Source organism: Lactuca serriola, chromosome 7 (genome assembly GCF_051521515.1).
Source record: "Lactuca serriola cultivar US96UC23 chromosome 7, Lser_US96UC23_V15, whole genome shotgun sequence".
NCBI classification, from domain to species: domain Eukaryota; kingdom Viridiplantae; phylum Streptophyta; class Magnoliopsida; order Asterales; family Asteraceae; genus Lactuca; species Lactuca serriola.
In genome coordinates this window covers 39734693-39759190 of record NC_136414.1, presented here as the reverse complement: position 1 = coordinate 39759190, position 24498 = coordinate 39734693, and the positions used below count along the sequence as shown (strand labels likewise).

Here is a 24498-nt window from a genome sequence, read left to right as displayed (position 1 = left end):
TAATCAAATTTTCTTAAAAGTTGTTTATAAACTATAATTCATAACTAAAAAGTTTTTTTAGATACTTTTATCAAATTGACTAATATTTAAGTTATATTTATTTTAAATTTTTATCCTCTTGAAAACCGAATGGTAAAAACCGATCCAACCGTATTGTAATTTTGGTTGGATCGGATCGAATTTGAATTTGATTTGGACTATTTTGAGCTATGTTTTGAAAACCGAAATTTATTTGGATTTAGTTGATCGGATCATATCAAACCGATCCATCCAAACGAACACCCCTATTTTTTTTGTATAACTAAGCTTCTTTATTCATTAATGTTTAATTTTACTTTTAATTATAGTTAAAGTTTAATATATTAGTATTTTGTACTAATTAATTTGTTTTATTTGAATCACCATCAAAATAATACAAATAATAAATAGAAACGATCAAAAAAAAAGTAACGATCAAATGTATTTCTTTTTATGTTTTCTTAATTTTAATAATTATATAACTAAGGAGTATTATCTTTAATGAAAGAATGATGACAACCATAAAAGTTATAAAGCTGAACAACTGCCCAAAAGAAGGTTTTGCAGGTCGACCATTGCAGTTCACGCGCCGTGCTAACAGGAAGACCATGACACCACCATCAGAACTGCAATCCCAACAGAAAGATAAAGAACTCCCCCTTCCATCTTCCCTCTTCCCTCATCCATATCTCCTTCTGCTAAAAAGAGAAACAGTTGCCTCACGTTGAATACGACTCTGAGTACGGATTCGTTAAAGGACTAAGAGGCGTGAGCATCGTACACACTCTCTCTCTGTGTGTGCCTCCAACGCCATCGCAACCAGAAACAAAACTGAACATCTCTGATTTTGTGTTTTTGATCTTTCTGGTTATGAACAAAAGCCAAATTACATGTTAATTCCCAGAAAGCGATTCTTCTCTCCACCCAATTCGAAACGCAGCTGTCCGACAAACCGACAGATCACCGTCTGAAACGCCGCCAAGGCAAGAGTTATATCTTATATCAGGTACTTTTCGATCTCTTGTAAGGGGAAACATTGGGTAATCATGTGTGATTCCTTTCTAACGAGACATTGGCTCCGGTTTTAGTTGTTACCAAGTAATGAGTAATTGCACCATGATTTGGCCACTTAATTATTAGTCTAAAACTCTCTCTTATTTGGTGTTATATCAAGAAATGTTACCATGCCACAGAAAGTAGGCCACGGTACCAATTAAAAGTCATTATCTCATTCTTTCTCTAACTTTTTTTGTATCTCTTAACATGTCTTAATATGTTGCCTACACCCACCGACAATATTTTAAAAACCGGTTTTTACTTGAACCGGTATGATGACTGGTTTCTGGTTCAACCGGTTCGACCTCTGAGTAAACTGGTTTCTATAATTTTCATATTTTTTTCGTGTTTTCCTATACATACATACATACAAAAATTAAGAATTTGATGTCCACAAGTTCGAATATTAAAATACGTATGAAAACAAATTGTAGATCAATCTAAATACATTAAAATAACATATAACCATAAGTTTTACATCAACCCACGTGCATTAAAAAGAAAAATAAAATCTTAGATGAATATAAACGCATCAAAAAACTTCATAACATTTATCAATGTGCTTTTATTCAAAAAAATCTTAATTAATGTGAAAAACTACCAAAATATATTATGCAGAAGATTTCAATTCCATATGGTTTTTTTTCAATTTAACCGGTTTAATTGAACCAGTTCAATCGAATTTTTGTAAAACCTGATCGGTTTGATCCGGTTCAGAAATAGACAAAAAACCGGTGATAGTTGTACCGCTCATTTCCCGGTTTCCGGTCGAACCGGTTCAACCGACCGGTTCAAACCGATTTTTAAAACATTTTCCACCAGCCTTATGAAGCTAGGGTTAATTATTAGGAAATTTGTTACGTTAATTGGTATGGAAATGATTATATGTTCACATTATTTATTGCCACACCAATTTACACAATCATCATATATCTTTAGGTTTATCTTTTAGATCATTATTATAATATTATTAACATATAATTATTATTTTGACTAATTTTTTTATCATTAATTTCTTATATCATAATCAATAAAACTTTTATTATATAATAATTATACATTTTTTTATTAGTAACCTTTTAATATTAATAATATTAAATTTATTTTTTATTAAAATAAGAAAACAACAATAATATTGTTTTTATAATACAATAAATAGTATTATAAAAATTTAAAATTGCAAATAAATCCATTAAAAAATAGTTGTGATTTTTTAAAAGAAAAAAACAATTACAGCTCACAAACTTGGCCTGAAATTTCAACCAACAAAAAACAAAGGACATAATATTGTCCTCAACGTTGGTTACGACCGCTTGAATGTCGTTGAACGTCTTTTTGTTCCTTGCCTTCTAGATACGAACGTTTTATACCTTTTTAGTAAACATAAATAGTTATGTTGAGTTTATATTAAAAAAATAATATAAATTTTAATCATTAGAAAATGCTAACAATAAACAAAATAAATAAATAAATATATAAATGAATTGATTATCTGGAAGTTTGGAAGTGAGATTAAAAACAAGTCGGTCACCAAATTTTTTATTAACATAAAAAATGTTATTTTTATTATATAATAATATAAAAAATATTTAAAAAAATAAAATTCCAGATAAAACCTCATCAAATTTTATATCATTGTCGTAAACCCACAAACTTAATACATTTTTTTTTCTATTTCCATAAACCCATCTTTTTTATAGTTTAAAAGAAGTATAAAACCACAGTTTTTTTCTATGCCGGTTGATAAAAAAATATTACGTCAAAAGAATGTATATATATAGATTCAAAAAAGTATATATATGTATAATTACAATATATTATGAAGTATATTATAATATATTAAATTGAAACATTTTTAAAAGATAGCATAAATATCTAATTTATCTTTTATAATATATTATATTTTAAACATTTTAATAAATAAATTATAGTAAACATGGTTTATATATATATATATATATATATATATATATATATATATATATATATATATATATATATATATATATATACCACAAGTCTATCTTAAGAAATCAAACAAATCATAAAAAAAAGAATAGAAGTAGGCGTGGTTTTAAAAAAAAAAACGTGGAAGTTTACAAACAACAAAAAAGAAAAGATAGGTGGAGGTTTTTTTTTTTTTTTTTTTTGTTTTTTTTTTTTTTTACTTTCTCAAGAGGTAAAGTAGAGCTGAAAAACAGAACCCAATGTACATAATTTTCTTTTTAATTATTTTAAAAACTAGATTGGTGTGTGCTAGGGGTGGCTTAGAGTGGTGTGTAAAAAGAAATAATATATATATATATATATATATATATATATATATATATATATATATATATATATATATATATATATATATGGTTGAGTTCATGTGAGACAAGATGATTTTGTGAGACAAGGGAACCAATTGATGACTATTGATTAATAAAAAAAGAGGGTTGAGATTAAAACAGAAAATCCGATGGGAGGCGATAACAAAGTTGAAATTATCTTGAAGTCCATGCTTAATTGAAATACACAAAGGGGTAGAGTTGTACTTTTCACTCAATAGATTAAATCTGATCACTTCATTCTTCTCCCGAATTTCTTTGAGTCCGTTAATATCCTTCTCACCCTTTCAAATTCTTCTCGATCAAAATCATCGATCTATCCTTAATCCATAGTTTTTCAGCAAAATTCCCTAATAATCACACTCATCATCAAGAAAACGAATGGATCTGTACTCAGAAAACCCTGCCATCGACAAAACCATAGGATTGAAAAACCTTAGCTTCTTATTCAAGTTTTAGTTGCGAAAATTTTTAGAAATCGCACATTCATCACAAATTATCGATGGTTCAACAGAATCATATTCAGATTGCAGGTATTTTAAAATATAATTTGATTTAAGATGTTATTTTGACTGATTAATTAGAGGATCTGATGAAAAACCATAGCCTCTTATTCGAGTTTTAACAGTAAAAAACACTAGAAATCACACATTCATCATAGATTATTGATGGTTCAACAGAATCATAGTCAGATTGCATGTATTTTAAATTTAATTTGATTTTAGGTGTTATTTTGTTTGATTAATTTGATGGTCTAGGGAAAGTTAAGTAATTTTGTGCTGGATAACTTGATATTATACATATTATAATTTGATAAGTCAGATCATGCTTCGTTTTTAGATTTTGGATGTTCTTTTGTTAGAAACTACTTTCTTTAAACCTTTCACTATAACATAATATGAAATATTCTGAAATTATGTGTCCCTTTACAGTTTAAACATTATGATTGTGTTGGAAACAATTTGTTTGTATGCTTTTTGTGATAGTGGCGGTATCTACTCATATGACCATGTTCTATTCGGAGGAATAAAATAAAATTGTCTTTCGGAGAGATGTCTGAGTGGTTGAAAGCCCCGGTCTTGAAAACCGGTATAGTTTATTGTCGAGGGTTCGAATCCTTCTCTCTCCTTTTTTGTACTTAAATAAATTTAAATGATGTGTAATATCTGATCTTATACATTCTTGTTTTATTGGAAACAACTTTGCTTTGAACCTTTTTGTGAAGTATTAGAATAGTAATTGGTTAATGATGAAGCAATGCCATATATTCTAAATTTATGTGTCATATTCTGATTTAAAATATGTAATATTCTAAGTATTATGATTAGTTTTGAGTTCTAACGTTATTATTTTGATTAATTAGATAATGCAATACACATACATTGAAATAAGGTTTAATACATAAATATCTAGGCATTATGATTTAGCACAATTTCTTATTCCTTGTCATTTGGATTTTCAACTTTATGATTCTGATTGTGAAACCATATAAAATTTTGGGTCATCAACCATTCCTAAATAAAATAACTGAAGCTAATTATTCTAGTAAATGGCTTATTCTACATAATTGGATTCAGATTCTACATTTAGAGTTATCTCTTCACTGTTTTATCTTAGCATATGATTTTGAGTTAATGTGTTATAATCGTCAAATTTATCTCTCTGTATGATTTTGATTTAATATATACACCTATAAAATATTCTATGAAACTATGTGTTCTAATTATAGTATAGTTTTTAGTTAAAATAGTGAATCAATGCCATATATTCTGAAATTATATGTCACATTCTGATTTAAGTATGTGATATTCTAAGTATTATGATTAGTAAATATTGAGTTCTAATGTTATTCTTTTGATTAATTAGATAATGTAGTATACATACATTAAAATAAGGTTTAATACATAAATATTTTAGGCATTCTGATTTAGCATAACTTATGATTCCTTCTCATTTAGGTTTTCAAGCTTGTGATTCTGATTCGAAAATTAGATCAAGTTTTAGATCACCAACCATTCATAAATTAAAGAAAATGAAGCTTGTTACTCCAGCAAATGGCTTATTCTACACAACCGAATTCAAATTTTACATCTAGAGTTGTTATAGGTAACGTATAATACTATAATCTCTTCACGATTTTATCTTAGCATGTGATTGTGAGTTAATGTGTTGTAATCATCAAATTTATTTTTTCTGTATGATTTTGCATTAATCTATTCATGTATGGAATATTCTATAAAACTCTATATTCTGATTATAGTATAGTTTTTAGTCAAAATCATTGTGTATCTTCAACAATGTATTCTAATTTAGATATTTTACTCTAAAATTATCTCTAAAAGTCACGATGTAATGGAATATAGTATTATACAACCTGTCATTTAAACCTTGATTTATATAGAATATGTGAAATCATTAGGATATTTGCATCTAGATGTTAACTCTATAAGTAACTCAAAATTGTCATGATTATAGATTTTGAGTTCTTATGAAAACTCAAAATCAACAAAAGGGTTCTAATATGCACATTATTTGTTTATGATCTCATTAGAATTTTTAATTTATTATTTTTGTGCTAAAAATTTTAGAATAAAAGTCTATTTTTAATTATTCTTATAATGTTACAAATTTTTTATGTATGTTATTAATTGAATGTAGTTTGTATATTTTGGATATTTTGTTCTGATAAATATTTCATTACATTGATTTTACTTTTCATGACGCAGGCAAACTAAATGCTAACCTACATATGAACTAATTGAACAATCTATGTAGTTTGGAAAATATGATTAAGCAAAGGATCTTAATATGGTGCAAGAAAGGATGCAATGGAATGAGGATTGTTGATCGACATGATAAAATATTTGCAAGAGTTTAATCGTTATTAAGAGTATTATTCTCTTTAATTGTTGGCTATATTTTCTATATTTTGAACAATATGTATGATTTAATGTTTGGTAAACAATAGTTATGGTTTAAAAGTTTGAAGATTGGTGAAAGTTTAATAAAACAATATTATGTTTGGACAATAGTTATATGTTAAAGAATAATGCATGTAGTGTTATAGTTTATTTCATGTAATGATAGTAATGTCTTTCACACCTAAGATGAATTTAAAATTAAAGATTGTATGTATAATATTCTATTAGAATAATAATTTATGATTTATGTTATTGTAAGTATATGTATAATACTCTAATAGAATAATGTTATGTGTTGTTTGTTATCATAAATTGATGTTTTTGTCTTGTTTAGAATTTACGTGATAAATCAAGCTAAATTTTATAAGTAGAGTGTATGATGTTTAAAATCATTAGAATGTTGCAGTTTATGATGTATGATGTTGATAATATAATAACATAATATTCTATGTTTTTTTTAAATAACTTAATTCATTTACATGAAAATATTGTGTATATATAGAATATTCTAATACAATAATGTTGTATGTTGTATGTTTTCGAATAATGTTGTAGTTTTTCGATTGAATAATTTGATTTATTACATGAAAACAATCTGTACATATAGAATACTCTAATAGAATAATGTTATATGTTGTATGGTTTTATAATCTATATGTAGTATATTTTATTCTAATAGAATAATGTTATATGTTGTATGTTTTCATAATCTATATGTAGAATATTTCAATAGAATAATGGTCTATTATTTTCTAAGTTAAAAGTAGAATATTCTAATATAGTGATGCGTAATTATATTTAGGTTTTTTTTTAATACTCATTGGTATGATATTATTCTAGATATTCTAACCATTTAATAATTAATATTGTGTTGTTAATATGTAATATTATGAACTTGTGTTGTAATATGTACAATTAACTTACAATATGTAAGATTCTAATATTATATGTAATATTATGATATCATTATGTAACATTTTGAATTTACAATTTATAGTATTACAAGAATATATGCAATAATCTATAGGAAACCAAAATAAGTTATATGTAAAATATTCTAATAGAGTAATGTTCTAGTTAAATACGTTGGCATATTTGAATTATATTCATTAACAATGATATATAAAAATGTTATTTATTCTAAATATAGAATAATAGAATGAAATTCTAACTTACAAATCTTGTCATTGATAAACATTAGTGTTAGAGGGTATTATACATGTAAAAATAGCGTTTATAGAATACTTATCTTAAAATTAAGATTATTACATTAAAAAAAACTTAGTATCATAATAGTAGTTGATTATTTCAACAATAAAAAACAAACTTGAATAAAAATACGACATTTTTACAAAGTGATTAAAACTTAACATAGATTATGATTTACAAAAGTATATCCATAACATTTCGGTTATAAATAAATGTTTGTACAAAACTATAGTAACCCTCAATACATAATTTCAATAAATTACACAATCATATCATAATATTACACATAATTGTAGATTAAACACTAACATATATTATTACATGTGTAATATGGCAAAATTAGACATGTAACAACACGATATATAACATATATTGAATCAAACTAGTTGATTATTTCAACAAAAAAAAAATCAAACTAGTTGATTATTTCAACAAAAAAATAAAATCAAACTAGAATATTCGGAATCCAAACAAAAGAACCAATAGTTGAAATGAATTCAGTGCTTGAATAAGATTTTTCTTCATCGGCATTAATTTGAGCTGTAAAAATAAATACCCTACTAATATTTATCATTGTATAATGATTTACAAATTATATTCTAAACACAATATTATAAATAAGAGAAATACGGAATGACATATAGGTAACGGTTTTCAATTATTATAATTAGAATCATGTATTATGTAAACTAATAACAATATGTTGAATTATGTTTTGATCATAATAATTTGCATTCTTTTGAAATTAACCGTGAAACACATAATGTTAAGAGTTTGTATTCGTATAAATTATAATTTTTGTGAACTAAAGAAATTAAAGTGTGATTAATATTCTAGAATTGTATCTATTTAGACCATGGTATTATCTGGAATATTTAGAATCCAAATTAAATCACTATATATCTCTTCATGTAGAATTTTCAGAATCCAAGCTAAATAACCATTGGCTAAAACAAGTTCATTGCTAAAGTGAGATTCTTTAGTACCATCACTAATTTGACATACAAAAAAATATTATGTTAATATTTATTATTGTATAACTATTTACAAAATTATATTCTAAAAGAAATTTTTTGAATATGTAAGGACGTATTGGTAATGCTTTTCAAGTTACTCAAGTCAGAATAGTATACTATATAGTATGTGATGTAGTAACATTGTGATGAAATGGGGCCAAGTACCTCTTATGATTCATGCTAAATTGGTCGAAATGCATCTTTTACTTCACATGCTATTGATAAGGAGGATAATGACTAACATAAACCTTTCAATAAGATAAGCAAAAATAAAAAACCAATGAGAAAATATGTTGCAAGCTTCAAGCATCAACATGGTTTGAGATTTCCCTGTCATGCTCACACCAATCTTTCAAACATGCACCATTTGGTGTACTTGTCTTAATATGATGAAAAATATAATAACATTTATATCAACCAAAATACGATTTGATCATTTAGATGCGAACCAAAGGAAAATAATATTTTGATAAGCACCTACTTTCATTTCAAGGTTAGTGAAGGTGCATGATCACTTGACTTTATGTTACAATGCTCTTATGGTGCTTATCTTCAACATATATATATATATATATATATATATATATATATATATATATATATATATATATATATATATATGTAAAGTTCACACTCCAGAGCCATAAATTGCTACCAAATATCAATTAATTATGCACATGTCTAGAGTTTAAAGGTATTATATCTTAAGTTATGATTCCTCTCTTAGGCATTTCATCAAACAGTTGGTGTATAAAATAATCACTTAATATAATTCTTCCTTCATCAAACAGATGACACATCAATTACTACTAATGATGAGTTGTTGAATTAACTTTTCTCAAAGTAAAATTCAAACCTTGAAACTGTTCAATATCGATCTAAATTAATGATCAATTGGAGATGATGACAAATTGCTAAAAATTGATTTCTCTAATAGCGAAATTGATGAAATGAAAATTAAAACCCTTACTTACAAACCTCTCGTAAAAGGAAAATTGATGAAAATAAATCCCTACGTATGGTCCTTCTGTAATAGAGAAATTGTTCCGTTTTGATGATGAATTGTAAAAAATCGTTCCTTAATGATCCTTTTGTAGTTTGCGATTTGTGATTGAAACAATTCTGAAAACGATTGTTGATCAAATGTAAATCTATGAAAAAACAAAAAACTTACTGACCGATTGTTGAAATCACAGCGGATTAATGAGCCAAATTGTCTAAAAAAAGTGAATTCTCTTTCAATAAGCCTGTAAAATCACAAATCATCGTAGCATGAGTGACAATTAACGTACAAAACTCATTGCAATTGAGAATATCATCCGAGGAAATCATCGGATGAAAGAGCGAATATGATTTTGTACGTTGATTAAGGAAAGATCATGTAAATCAGGGGATTCCGTTATATGATTAGAATCCGACTAATCTACCCTTGAGTGTTTAATTAAGCGCCTTAATCTAAGTTTTTTTTTTAACCACAAGATCAAATTTGATCAAAGGCTAATATTTGACATTTATGTCTTATAAAATATAGTTGGCCTCAAATTAACACACACATATATATATATATATATATATATATATATATATATATATATATATATATATATATATATATATATATATATATGAGAGAGAGAGAGAGAGAGAGAGAGAGAGATTAGGATAAACCTACCTAAAAAGCAAATCATAGGGCCTAAAACCAAAAACTGGCTTATAGATTTATTTAGCTAACAATTGTGTTGCTAGGGAAATTAGAGTAATATTTGAGACGTAAAGTTGTGCCTTGTGGAAGGAAGTTATTTAAAAGATACATGATATATATGGTAGCATTAGGCATGTCCTTTCTAAACGATACATACATGATATGTATGATAGTATTAGTCATGTCATTTCTAAGGCTTATAAAGGTGAGTTGTGGGGCAATAATGCAACATAAACCACTTAAACATTTATATTGCAAATTATGATATAGATACAGGCCCGACTCAATAGATGGGGTAAGCTGGATGATGGCCCAAAGCCTCGGGCCACTACTTTGTGAATATTAAACTTTCTGTGCCTTGTATATAATATATATTATTTTTCTTTAACTAAAATTAGGGGTGACAACTCTCGACCCAACCCGTAACCCGTCAATGGCCCAACCCGAAAATATACGAGTTTGGGTTGAGATTTTTGACCCGCCAACCCACCAACCCGTTTATTTCATGGGTTGGGTTTGGTTATCTGTTTGGGTTCGCGAGTCAACCCGCCAACCCATATATATATATATATATATATATATATATATATATATATATATATATATTACATTTAAAAAATGATATATTTAATTATTAATGAAATTTGATTTCCATCCGTATTCGTAATATTCTGTATCATTGTATTCCTTCCGTATTCGTATATGACTATTCTGCATTGCGGTTCGTAAATCAAAAAAAGAAAAAATACAAGCCGTTATTTTCACGAGTCACGAACGAAGAACACATCCACTTTTTATGAATGTTTTCATTTTTAATTTTTATTTGGATGTTATTGATTTTATGAATTTATGTTGAAAACCCTTTTTTATGTTAATTACTTTAATTATTTTATGAATTTATGTTGAAAAAAACCACATATTTTAAAATGTGTTGCTTATTTATTAAACGAGTTATATGGGCTGAGTTTGACTCATTGACTTGTGAACCCGTGAACCCATATACTTAAACGGGTATATGGGTTGGATTGGGTTGAGTTTATGTTTCCGTTTTCTGACCTACCAAACCGTCAACCCATATATTATATGAGTTAGGTTGAGTTTATGTTTCCTGACTTGCCAACCCGCCAACCCGGATCCAACCCAATTGTCAGGCCTAACTAAAATCATATACGGGAGGTGGTAAAGGCTAGTCATATTTTTGTATAAACAAACCAAGTTCGTACCATTGTAGCCCCAATGCCTCATTTTATTCTACGTATAGCTTTATCTTGGGGTAAATTACATGAATGGTCCCTATGGTTTGGGGTAGTTTGTATGGTTGGTCCCTAACAATTTTTTTTTAATTCACACCGTCTTTATAATATGCTTTTGTTACGTCTTTAGTCCTTGACACTCTTAAAAAAGTATTTTATCCTTGTTTTATTTATCTAGTTTTTATTATTTATTTTATTAGTAATAAAAAAAGGGTAAATGTCACTGTAGTCCAACCAACTTTTTGGTTTTGTTTTAAAAGGTCCCTTACATATTTTTTTTCTTAGTATAGGTCCTTAAACTTAGAATTGACTTATTAAAAAAGGTATTGAATTTCATTTTTCCCGGTTTCACCAGTTAAATTCAGATTAAATGGCATTTTTACTTTTGGAGTAATAAAAAAAAGGGAATTCGAACTCTCTCTCTCTCTTATCATCAACACGAAGAAGACAGATCGTTAAGAGGGTATAAAAACAATAGCCAACACCATTTCTTTTTGCTCACGTCGGCTACCCCTTCCACTCCCTTTCTCCCACATGAAACCCCATTGACAACCACATCCAAATTCCTCCTGTTTCAGTGAATCCATATCGTGAAGCCAAAATCTAACACATGCATTCACCGGTATCGAATTCACATAAATCGGAGGCTTCATCTGAATCTTCGAATCAGAGGTCCACCGACCCCAATTGAAACCCTTCCCTTTGTTGAACGCTCACCGCCTGCTAAGTTTCATTTTCATCGCCTTCTTTGTTTCAGTTCAGATCCATGTAAGTACAAAAGTAAAGAAGTCGGTGGATCGTTTAGAACCAGACCGTTGTTCTAAAGGCGATGACTCTCCCTCATCTCTTTCTCACTTTCTCCTTCACTACTAGATCACATGAACCCTACCAATTTCAAATAGGATTCAAGTTCATTAGGAAACATCCCTATAAATATCCTTACCCTACCAAAAGAATATGTTGCCATAGTGACCAAAAATCACTTCATCGATTTCAACCGCCCTTACCAAACTTCAACATTCGTCTCCCCATCTGCACCTTCACCACCTAATCAATCAACAAACTTACGCCCTTAGAAGACAATCTAGCCACTAAGAAACATCATCTCCATTCTAAAAATTTCTATACTAACCACACACCCTCATAATACGTTTCTATTAATAATGGGGATCCACATGACGATAAAATGATAATGAAGGAAAGTACATCAACTGATGCATCAGGTTCCATCGAAGAAGAAACTGTAGTTGTTGGAATGGTTGGAATCTACGGAATGGAAGGACTCGTTGAGCTCGCTTGAGAGTCAATACCCATTTCACATATTCAATGTAAAAGGTTAAGAAGTTGATACTCGTTGAATCAATTCTCTAGTTTGATCCCCAAGGACTCCATCTCCATAGCCACCACTGAGATTTGTTTTTCAGAGATCTGATCGGACCCTGAACAATCACCGAACAATCACTTGCAATGGCAGAGTTGATGAGATGGACTGCCAACAAAAACCAAAAAAATTAAAACTTATAGCCATAGAGCGCTGTAGAGTCCCGATGAGGTTCTAATCTTAAGTTGTTTGAGGAAGATGGGTGGTTGGATTCTATGAATGGGGAGCAACAAAAAACTCTATTAAAGAACAACAAGATGGATGATTTTAGTTTTATTTATTTTTTTTTTAGTGAAAAAATCATAGTCATTAAGGAAACCTGAAATTACGATGTTGATGTGGGTGACACATTAGCTTCAAATGTAGAGGTGGCATAAGCAACCTGTTTTCAACGGTGAAAGGGACCATTTAAATCGGTCAACACACACTTTATGACCCTAAAAAGCAAAAATTTAAGTTTAGGGATCATTTAAACCAAAACCAGTAAGTTGGTTGGGCTACAATGACATTTACCCTAAAAAAATTATTAGATACATGAGGTCCATCCCTCTCATAACCCCATGTTTCCTTTCATTCATGTGAAACCCAACGAGACCATCGACACCCAATCGTTCTTCACCGACATCAAATACTGTCACTTCTCTCTCTACCATCACCGGAGTCTGCCACTCTCTCTGCTGCCACCAAATTCTGATACTGTCACCCTTTACCCTCTGTTTCAAAATCCGACCATCCCCTCAGTCTTGTCGAAAATCTAATTTCTCTCGGTCCAACCTCGATACTCATCGAAGTCCCATGAAATACCACCCTCTCTTCCATTCGCCCATCTCCCTGTAAAACTCGAACCTTAACCGACATCGATTTTCAAAATCAAAGCATCATTGTTCCACATTATCTATTCCTCATCTTCTCCTTTCTCTATCAGTCGATCCTATTTACCCCTTCGCCACCTCCTTTAGACCACCGTCAAAACAAATCGACCGCCTCTGTGATTCAAGAACCCTCCCTCTTCCTCTTATATCAGTGTTTCTCTTCAACCAATTCCGATCCCAACCACACCTCTAATGCATGTTCCATCCCTGATTTCGTTTTGACTTATAGGTATTCTGCTATTGTAACTTTTGTAATTAGTTTTCTTACAAGTTGAGTGTTGTATCTAAATCTGTTTGTGACTATAAAGTTGATTTAAGTTTTTGTTTATATGATAAGGTGGGTTAACAGTGAGGTCTCACTGAAGTAGGGTAATGATGCACAGAAGGTTGGAAGTCGTTACAAAAGGGGAACAAAGAGGGTTCTCGTCAGTGGTGGTGCTGGCCGGAGAAGCAAGTAGTAAGGGTGGTGGTGGTGCTTGACGAAGAAGACATACCTGATGAAGAAAATGACTTGCGCTGTTGTCGGAAACACAATCCACATCTCTCCATGAAGAAGACATGCTTAATAAGCGATTTCAGTTTTGATTTCAGTCTTAATTATACAAGTTCTCTAAGAATTTTGTAGAACAAAGGAGTAGGAATGGAATCTTCAGCAAAATCAAATATATGAGGTGGTGGAGATATTGACAATTCATAGATCTCTCCCTCCAAGACCAAGAATTGAAAATGATGAAGGTGAAAAAATACCGATATGAAATATACTATTTGTCGGAGAAGGTTATGTTGGCAGTGACTGAATATCTTGAACGAAGAAGATGAAGATGGGGGTAATGGGGAATTGGGAAACAACAAAGGGATTATGGGTTGGAATTAGGGTGGGACCATAAGCTTTCAATAAGAGAAAATTGCAAATTTAGCCTAATACACTAATTAATTTGTGGAAAATAGCCAAAAAAACTCAAATTGCATTTTTAGCCACTAAAATCGCAGATGGGTATAAGCCATCTGCGATTTCGCCATGCCATCTGCGAACGTACAAGTGGCTAAAGCACAGACGTGCTTTAACCACTTGTACGTTCACAGGTCGGTTTTTTTCGTTGTATATTCCAGCCTAAAATTGCAGATGAACTATGTCCATCTGCGATTTCCTCTCGTTTCATCTGCGATTTTATGATTTTTTTTTGTTTTGCTCTTTTACTACGAAATTTATAGGGTTTGTCTACGAAATAACCTTATTATATATAAAATTTTTCAAGAAATTATCATTTTTGTTGTTATTTCGCTGTATATATACCTTTTTTCGGGATTGCTGATGAAATCGTCCATTATGGATCTAAAGAAATCGCTAGGAGATAGTTTCTCTAAAAAAATAGTGAAAAATGAAGAAAAATACTAAAATTCTACGAAATCACATTCAATCCTTATCTCCGGTTACTCCAGGTTAGCTGAGAAAAATGACTTAATAGGGTAATATATTTCTCATTTTGTACACATTTAGTCCTTATTATTTTTGTACACATTTAGTAATTAGTATTTTTTTTTTGTTTCAAAATAAGTCCTTTTTGTTTTTGTACTCATTTAATACTTGTGAATGATTTCTTTAGGGTTTTTCTCACGACATATTACGTACGAAAATCATTGATGAGGTGTTTGGGGTTTTTGATGCTTATGTTCATCGCGATCTCGACTGCTTGGTTGCATAGGTCTTTTGGTTTGATTTAGGTCTTGTGTTCTGAACGTCGTAACTTCTTCATACGACATGAAATTTTAACGATCTTTATATCCACATGTTCATTTTTTTGAGTCTACTACAACTTTCGTTATGATTACTCCCGTTAAAATGTAATATATTTTTACCTACAATTTTATAAAAAAAAACATACATACATGCATTCATAAAAAACGTACGGATATAAATATCGTAAGTAAAAATATATTACTTTTTAACGTGAGTAATTAAATAAAAGTTGTAGTAGACTAAAATATGAATGCATGTATATAAAGATCGTTAAAATCCAATATCATATGAAGAAGTGATGACATTCAAAACACATGACCTAAACAACCAAGTAGCCGAGATCACGATTAACATAAGGATCAAAAACCCTAAACACCTTATTAATGATTGTTCCACGTAAATGTCGTGAAAAAAACCTTAAGAAATTATTAATAAGTACTGAATGAGTACAAAATCAAAAATGACTTATTTTGCAAAACAAAAATATTAAGGACTAAATGTGTACAAAACGAAAAATATATTACCTTATGAAGTCATTGTGTTAGTGGTCTAGATATTTTGTTATTTTTTATAGCCTTGTATTTTTATATTGGCCCATTTGTTTGAGGCCTATCTTTTATTAATTATTATGTATATAAAGACTTTTATTGAATGAGAAGAGGTCACGGGAAATCTATTGATTACATGGTATCAGAGCTAGCCTAAACCCTAGCCGCCGGCATTCTCTCATTCAAGTCGATTGCCCTTCTTCTTCTTCTTCTTCTTCTTCTTCTCATTCTGCTTTCTTTCTTCCTGGCTATTCAATGATGTCATCATATGTTTCATCTACTGCCCCTGCTTCTGACAAACCTTATGGCATTACCAATATCAAAGCCTACATCCCGTTTACTCTTGATATTTAGCGCATGAAATACGGTGCATGACACGAGGTCTTTGAAACTCAATGTACTGCTTTCGGTGTTGCTGAACACCACAGTCCTCCGGATGATAAAATTGTTGTTGCTGACAAGAAAGAGTGGGAACGTGTAGATGCTCTTGTTAAAATGTGGATCTTTGGTACAATCACTCAAAGCTTAACACAATCTGTTCACAAGAAGAATCAGAATGTATTTGGTTTGTGGGACTCCTTAGAAAACTTGTTTCGTGACAATAAAGATGCAAGAGCAATGTAGTTGGATCAAGAACTTCGCAACATCACACAAGGCGACTCCCCAATCAAGGCCTACTGTAACCGGATTCAAAATCTTGCTGATCTACTTGAGAATATTGAAGTGCGGTTCCTGAAAAGAATCTAGTCAACTATGCCATTAATGGTCTTAACCCATGTTTTGATCATATAGCTAGCATTCTTCGTCATCGCACTCCATTCCCTTCATTGCCGGAAACTCGATCCATCCTAGCTCTTGAAGAACATACCATGAATCAGCTTCAAAACAGGTCAGTCACAAGTACACATCATGATAACTCATCATTTCCTACTATCTTGAATGTTGAACATACATATAATAATTACAATTCTCTTGATTTTCGTGGCAATAACAAGTCCCGAGGTGGACGTTATGGGGCTCGAAACAACCGTGGTGGTAGAAATAATCGTGGTGGTGGTCGTGGAAATCAATACAACAACATAAATTCGCAAGCAACCCCTTTTGGTTGGGGTTTCGGCTGGTATCCCTTGCCATCATCAACCTAACAACAACAACGATCTGGGCTGCCCTACAACTCTCCTGGCCTGCTTTCCTTATCACATCAGATGCAAGCCCAATCTACTACTTCCCTGGTCCACATGCCATTTCGCTCCAACACTAGAATAGTCCATCCGGATTCCTTTTCAGTGACTCAACAACCCATCCCACCACCATGGAATTGGTTTCAAAACTGTACTCATGATTAAGCCACCGCTTTGCCACAAATGTTCAACACTTTGAACCTCAACGACCCAAGTAACAACGGGTGGTACACGGACTCGGGAGCTACCACACATCTTCATTCTAACGAAGGTATACTTCAAACTATTAGTGATAATAACATTTGTTCATCTTCATATGTGTTAGTTGGTGATGGTTCTAAAATTCCCATTCATAAAGTCGGTAATTCCACCATCTCTCAATCCAACCTTACTGAACTCTTACTCTTAATAACATTCTTATTACTCCTTCCATCATAAAAAAAAAATTTAATCTCTGTTCTTCGTTTCGTGATATTAAATGTAGTATTGAATTTGATGCTTTTGTTTTTTTTGTGAAGGACTACCGCACCAAACAAACACTGTTTATATGTGACAACACGGGTGGACTATATCCCGTCACCACCACCTCTCCACAAGCATTCCACACCATTGCTCCATCAATATGGCACCAACGTTTGGGTCACCCGGGTCAACATGTTTTTCAACATTTAGTTTCCAATAATCGTATTTTTTGTAAGAACCTAAAAGATTCTACTTTATGTAATGCTTGTCAGTTGGGTAAACATGTTAGGTTACCTTTCTCTCTATCTACTTCTGTTACTATGTGCCCTTTTCAACTTATTCACTCTGATGTTTGGACCTCCCCTATGGAGAGTGTTATCGGTATTAAATACTATGTTATTTTTCTGGATGATTTCAGTCATTTTTTTTATAGGTTTACCCATTGCGTTCAAAATCTGAAGTGTTTTCTAAATTTTTACATTTCCAATCTTATGTCAAAATGCAATTCAAATATGATGTTCAATCTTTTCAATGTGATAATGGCGGAGAATATAACAACTAACAATTTCGAAATTTCTGTGATTCTAATGGGATTCATATTCGTTTTTCTTGTCCGTATACCCCTCAACAAAATGGTAAATCTGAACGTATGCTTCGTACCATTAATAACGTCATTCATACTCTTTTATTTCATGCCCACATTCCACCCACATATTGGGTGGAAGCCCTTCACATGGCCACTCATCTCCTTAATATCCTTCCTTCCACTTCTCTCCAAAATAATACTCCTTACCAAAAACTTTTTAGCCAAACACCCTCCTACTCTCTCCTCAGAGTCTTTGGTTGTCTATGTTACCCTCTCATACCTACCCCTCATAAACTTGCCCCTAAAACCACTCCTTGTGTTTTTCTTGGATATCCATCCAACCATCGCGGTTTCCGCTGCCTAAACCTGTCCACCATGCAAATAATCATTTCTAGTCATGTTGTTTTTGATGAAACTGTCTTCCCGTTCGGTTCCATGACACCCACCTAATCTCCTTCTTACTCGTTTCTCGACTCCTATGAACCTCCAAATATTTTCTCCTTTAGATTTCTCTCATCCCCTCTACCTCGAACTTCTTTACCTATTGACCCCACTCCTTCCTCCCTTACCCACCATGTTGACACTGCTTCTCTCTCCTCGGCAGCACCCGCTGTTACATCTCCTTTCTTGTCTCCATCCCTGACTGATTCTATTCTATCAAACCCTCCACTCTTTCCTCCTCCTACTCACAAAATGATCACCAGAGCCAAACTCGACATCACTAAGCCTATTCGGAAATGAAATCTCCATGTTAAGTCTGAATCTCCTCTTCCTCGCTCCTATTCTCAAGCCTTTAAGGACCATCACTGGCTTCATGCTATGCAGGATGAATATAATGCACTTGTCACTAATAATACTTGGGTTCTTTTTCCATGGCCTGCAAAGGCAAATATTATAAATTGTATTTGGTTATTTAAGAAGAAATATAATGCCGATGAAACTCTGTCTCGTTACAAAGCTCAGATAGTTGCAAATTGTCGGATTCAACGACCTGGCATCGACTGTGATGAAACTTTCAGTCCGGTTGTCAAACCTGCCACCATCCGCACTATTCTTAGCCTTGCCATTACAAATCAAAGGCCCATTAAACAACTAGATGTCAAGAATTCTTTCTTACACGGTCATCCTTAAGAAACCGTGTATATGCATAAACCTCCTGGTTTTTGAGACCCATCAAAACCTAATCTTGTGTGCCTTCTCCAGCGGTCTCTCTATGGCCTCAAGCAAGCTCCGAGAGCATGGTTTCATCGATTTTCCATGTTTATTTCCAGACTGGGTTTTGTTCACATTCGTTGTGACTCGTCTCTGTTTATTTATCGTCATGGATCTCACACAGCTTGCCTACTTCTTTATGTAGATGACATTGTTTTGACAGGGTCTTCAACTCCGCTTCTTTCACAGATCGTTGCCACTCTGAGTGTCGAGTTCTCTTTGACTTACTAGATGATCTTCACTACTTCGTTGGTAACTCCATATCACGTGACTCTCGAGGCATTTTATTATCCCAACAAAAGTATGCTTCTGAAATCCTAGAACGTGCAGGCATGTTACACTGCAAGCCGACATCTACTCCGGCCGATCTTTCCGCCAAACTAGATGGGACTGGTTCTAAAGTTAAAGATCCTACGACCTATCGTAGCCTCAGTGGCGCTCTTCAATATCTCACTTTCACTCGCCCCGATATCATATATGTCGTTTAACAACTTTGTCTCTTTATGCATGATCCAAGAGAACCACATCTTGGTGCTCTAAAGCGAGTGTTACGATATATTCAGGGTACTATCGAATATGGACTTCAATTATACTGTCAGTCAGACTCGGATCCCATTGCCTATTCTGATGCGAATTGGGCAGGATGTCCGACTACTAGGCGCTCTACATCAGGTTATTGTGTTTTCCTTGGTGCTAATCTTCTGTCGTGGTCTTCTAAACGACAAGGCACCACATCTCGATCTAGTGCTAAAGCAGAATATCGAGACGTTGCTAATGCTGTCGCTGAAGCCTATTGGCTTCGAAATTTATTGCGCGGACTGCATAAATCAACAACAAAGGCGGCTATTATTTATTGTGAAAATGTAAGTGCAATTTATCTTGCTTCAAACCCGGTTCAACATCAACGCACAAAACATATTGAAATTGAGATTCATTTGTTCACGACAAGGTTGTGTTGGGTCAGGTTCGGGTTCTCCATGTCTCCTCTTCAGCTCAATATGCGTACATCTTCACCAAGAGTCTGTCGTCTCCTCTATTTCTAGATTTTCAGTCCAGCTTGAACATTCGTTGTCCCCCCGTTCTCACTGCAGGGGGTTGTTAGTGGTCTATATATTTTGTTATTTTGTATAGCCTTGTATTTTTATATTGGCCCATTTGTTTGAGGCCTATCTTGTATTATGTATATAAAGACTTTTATTGAATGAGAAGAGGTCACGGGAAATCTATTGATTACACATTGAGTGTTCGATTGCCAAGGATGTGCATACTATATATTCTGAATAATTGATTTTCTCGGTCTCAGAAAGTTCGATCCAGATGTTGTTTCAAGCTCCTAACAGTGCGGCTAATCCTCAAATGGTGATTTCTTGAATCACTATTATGCTCTTGGCCTTTGTTTAGGTCATATGGTTGTCGAGATTAAGACTTTGGCATCTTATCGGCTTAAACGTAAAGCTAGGAAAAAGTGAGATTCTTAGTTGGTTGAGCGGGTGTAATGACCCGTAAACGGACGCCTCAAAATCTTGTAATAGTAGCTTCTCGTTAGGTATTATTCGATAAAATTTTGAATTTAAAAGATTATGTTTATCACGTTATGATTTTGTTGCTAAACACAATTAGTTATTTGTATATATTTATCATTATTTTTAATTATTACTATTGCCTAAAAGGCTAAACGTAAAACAATCTGAATGAAACGAGATGATAATGATGCCATTTATATTAATATAAACATATAAGTACATGTAAGTTATAGAATTGTTGATTTGTATCAAGGGGTATGCAACCCAAGTTCTACTCAAAACGATCTTTCATGATTCATGAATTTTTAAAGTCTCAAATGACCTAGCTAATGAAACCATGCATATGCACAAGTTAGAGACGTTTAAGGCTCAGCTACAATAAATGCATAATCAAGATACTGATTCACAAAGCACTTCAACCTACTACATGGATTAATTCATCAAATCTGCTATGATTATCTTACGATATAGTGATCCTGTCTTTCCATAATCTACTGATTCCATCAATCATATAATGAAACAACTGAAAACCTACACGAAAACAAGCATCCAATGGTTTTGTAACATATATGTACCAACATGATCCGCAAGAGGTCGGATCTCTAATCCTTTCCAAAAGACTGGTTAAACAATTTGTATCCCGTTGTACAAGGAATGCTGATTGGACGTACGCAGATGCTGCATGTTTCACAAGCACATTTTTTATGGAAATGTTTGAAGAGTTAATCATCATATTTTCATCATTGTTCATCACATGGGTTGTTGACATTGAAGACGATGTTAATACGTCCTTCAAACTTATATACCCACGATAATCAATCTCTGGATCTTCTTTGTTTAGGCTAGAACCGGCTCGTTTTAACTTAAAAGAACGCATTTCTTTTAACTTCCGGGATTTTGTATCCATAATGGAACAATGTTGATCTTTATTTCAAGAAATTTGAAAGGGTTTGAGATTTTTGGAGCTCATGTTTCTACAAAATGGTTACGTTTTCCTTTTTAGTTGAGATCGATTGGGAGAGATTATAGTTTTGTTTGATAGTTTTTTTTTTAAAAAACATGACAAACAATTTGTGAATGTCCTTCAATATCGGATCCTCAAAACGCAAGAGTCGATTAAACTTTCAAGATTACTAACGTGTCTGATGATTAATAATGTCCATACAATTTTTTTTTTCGCATTCTTAAGCTTTGCCATATTATTTTTTTAGCACCAACAAAATCAAACAAAATCGCTTCTTTTGATAAAAGATACAAATGGTAATATATATCAATGTATTTCTCTATTTTCTACTTTTTATTTCTTGGCTTTATTTTCTCTTATGATAATTAGACATTGTAGTGTGTGAGGTATGAACTCTAAATATATATGAAAAAGTAAGCATGTGATAGCTGACAACTAACATCTAATAGTTTTAATAATTTATACTTATTTATTAATAAGTTAGCTATTGTCTCTAAATATTATTAAAAGAGAAATCTTATGACATCATCTTAAACAATCTGAGCCGTTGATTGTGTTTTCTTTATAGGTTTTACACCATCAGATCAATTTGCTTACGTCACCTTGATCAAACAAGAAGTCAACCCGTTATATTAGGAAATTAAATGTAGGAATTGAATAAAAATGATACTTGAATTCTTTCCACACTTACAACTACAAAATCGGTTCCTTATTAATGTAAACCTTAAATTTAGGCTCTATTTCCATTCAAAATTGCTTTCCAAATATATTATATGTTGAAATCTCGGAAACTCTTAATTTATAATTTCAAAAGTTTCGGATATTATTATGAACCAATACACTTTGAAGCATGATATCTTCTATTTTAAGTTTAGATGAGATTTCAATTGATTACCTGCTAATTTTCATCATATTGACTTGTATATATATTTCAAATCTTTTTAATAATCGATTTACACAAACATTATGTCATAACTCCTCCGTAGAAAACAAATAAAAAAAACTTCAACCTTCCCATCAGTCTGATTAGTTGAATAAATGTATGTACTTCTTCCTTAAATCCTTTTAATCTGTAAGTTTGATATTGTTTTCGAATTTATATGTTTTTACTCATTCGTATGTTTCTTTGTTGAATACTTATAATTTGGATGTATAATGTTGTTTTTGAATTTTTTTTTGATGTTGTGTTTGGTTCTTGGTTCCATCTTTTTAATCGGTAACTATGATCCTTTTTTCGAAAATAGTAAACTCAATGTTAAAATTGGATGTTATATAGTATAATGAAATTATGATGTTACATGTGTGTGTATACCTTTGTAACAGACGGGTTGTACAAAAGACATGAAAGCCCTCATTAGAAAGTTTTCTTATGTCTTCGGTAGTAACAGAACAACAATAAGAAATATACCTTCTCAACAATTGATGTGAGCTTTAAAGTTAAATATAAGCATCTTGTATTACCATCTCTAAATATTATTAAAAGAGAAATCTTATGACATCATCTAAAACAATCTGGGCTGTTGATTGTGTTTTCTTTATAGTTTTACACCCTTAGATCAATTTGGTTACGTCACCTTGATCAAACAAAAAGTCAACCTGTTATATTAGGAAATTAAATGTAGGAATTGAATGAAAATGATACTTGAATTCTTTCCAAACTTATAACTACAAGATTGGTTCCTTATTAATGTAAACTTTAAATTTAGGTTCTATTTCCATTCAAAATTGCTTTCCAAATATATTATATGTTCAAATCTCGGAAACTATTAATTTCAAATTTCAAAAGTTTTGGATATTATTATGAACCAATACACTTTGAAGCATGATATCTTCTATTTTAAGTTTAAATGAGATTTCAATTGATTACCTGCTAATTTTCATCATATTGACTTGTATATATATTTCAAACCTTTTTAATAATCAATTTACACAAACATTATGTCATAATTCCTCCACAGAAAACAAATGCAAAAAATCTTCAACCTTCCCATCAGTCGGATTAGTCGAATAAATGTATGTATTTCTTCCTTAAATCCTTTTAATCTATAAGTTTGATATTGTTTTCGAATTTATATGTTTTTACTCATTCGTATGTTTCTTTGTTGAATACTTATAATTTGGATGTATAATGTTGTTTTTGATTTTTTTTTGATCTTGTGTTTGGTTCTTGGTTCCATCTTTTTAATCGGTAACTATGATCCTATTTTGAAAACAGTAAACTCAATGTTAAAATTGGATGTTATATATAATGAAATTATGATGTTACATGTGTGTGTGTACCTTTGTAAAAAATCAATAGACAAGACAAGAGATGACATGACATAATATAACAGACGGGTTATACAAAAGACATGAAAGCCCTCATTAGAAAGTTTTCTTGTCTCCGGTAGTAACAAAATAAGAATAAGAAATATACCTTCTCAACAATTGATGTGAGCTTTAAAGTTAAATATAAGTATGTTGTGAATGATGAAAATATGCTCCCGTATTCTTTGTTCAAAAAGAATCGGTACCATACATGGG

At 31.5% G+C, this 24498-nt stretch overlaps 2 long non-coding RNA genes across 4 annotated transcripts; one reads left to right on the top strand and one right to left on the bottom strand.

Moving 5' to 3' along the window:
• Positions 1 to 475: 475 nt before the first annotated feature.
• Positions 476 to 6412, top strand: LOC145062457 (uncharacterized). The gene is made up of 3 exons (XR_013687570.1): positions 476 to 1024; positions 5366 to 5513; positions 6134 to 6412. It is a non-coding gene; the product is annotated as an uncharacterized LOC145062457 (long non-coding RNA).
• Positions 6413 to 7779: 1367 nt separating this feature from the next.
• On the bottom strand, positions 7780 to 10457 carry LOC145064980 (uncharacterized). Of its 3 annotated transcripts, XR_013688184.1 has the most exons (4): positions 10226 to 10447; positions 9532 to 9800; positions 8719 to 8801; positions 7780 to 8077 (listed from the first exon to the last, which is right to left on the bottom strand). It is a non-coding gene; the product is annotated as an uncharacterized LOC145064980 (long non-coding RNA). The 3 variants fall into 3 exon arrangements; XR_013688182.1 differs by having other exon boundaries at positions 8719 to 9800; positions 10226 to 10452; XR_013688183.1 differs by lacking the exon at positions 7780 to 8077 and having other exon boundaries at positions 8706 to 9800; positions 10226 to 10457.
• Positions 10458 to 24498: the final 14041 nt, after the last annotated feature.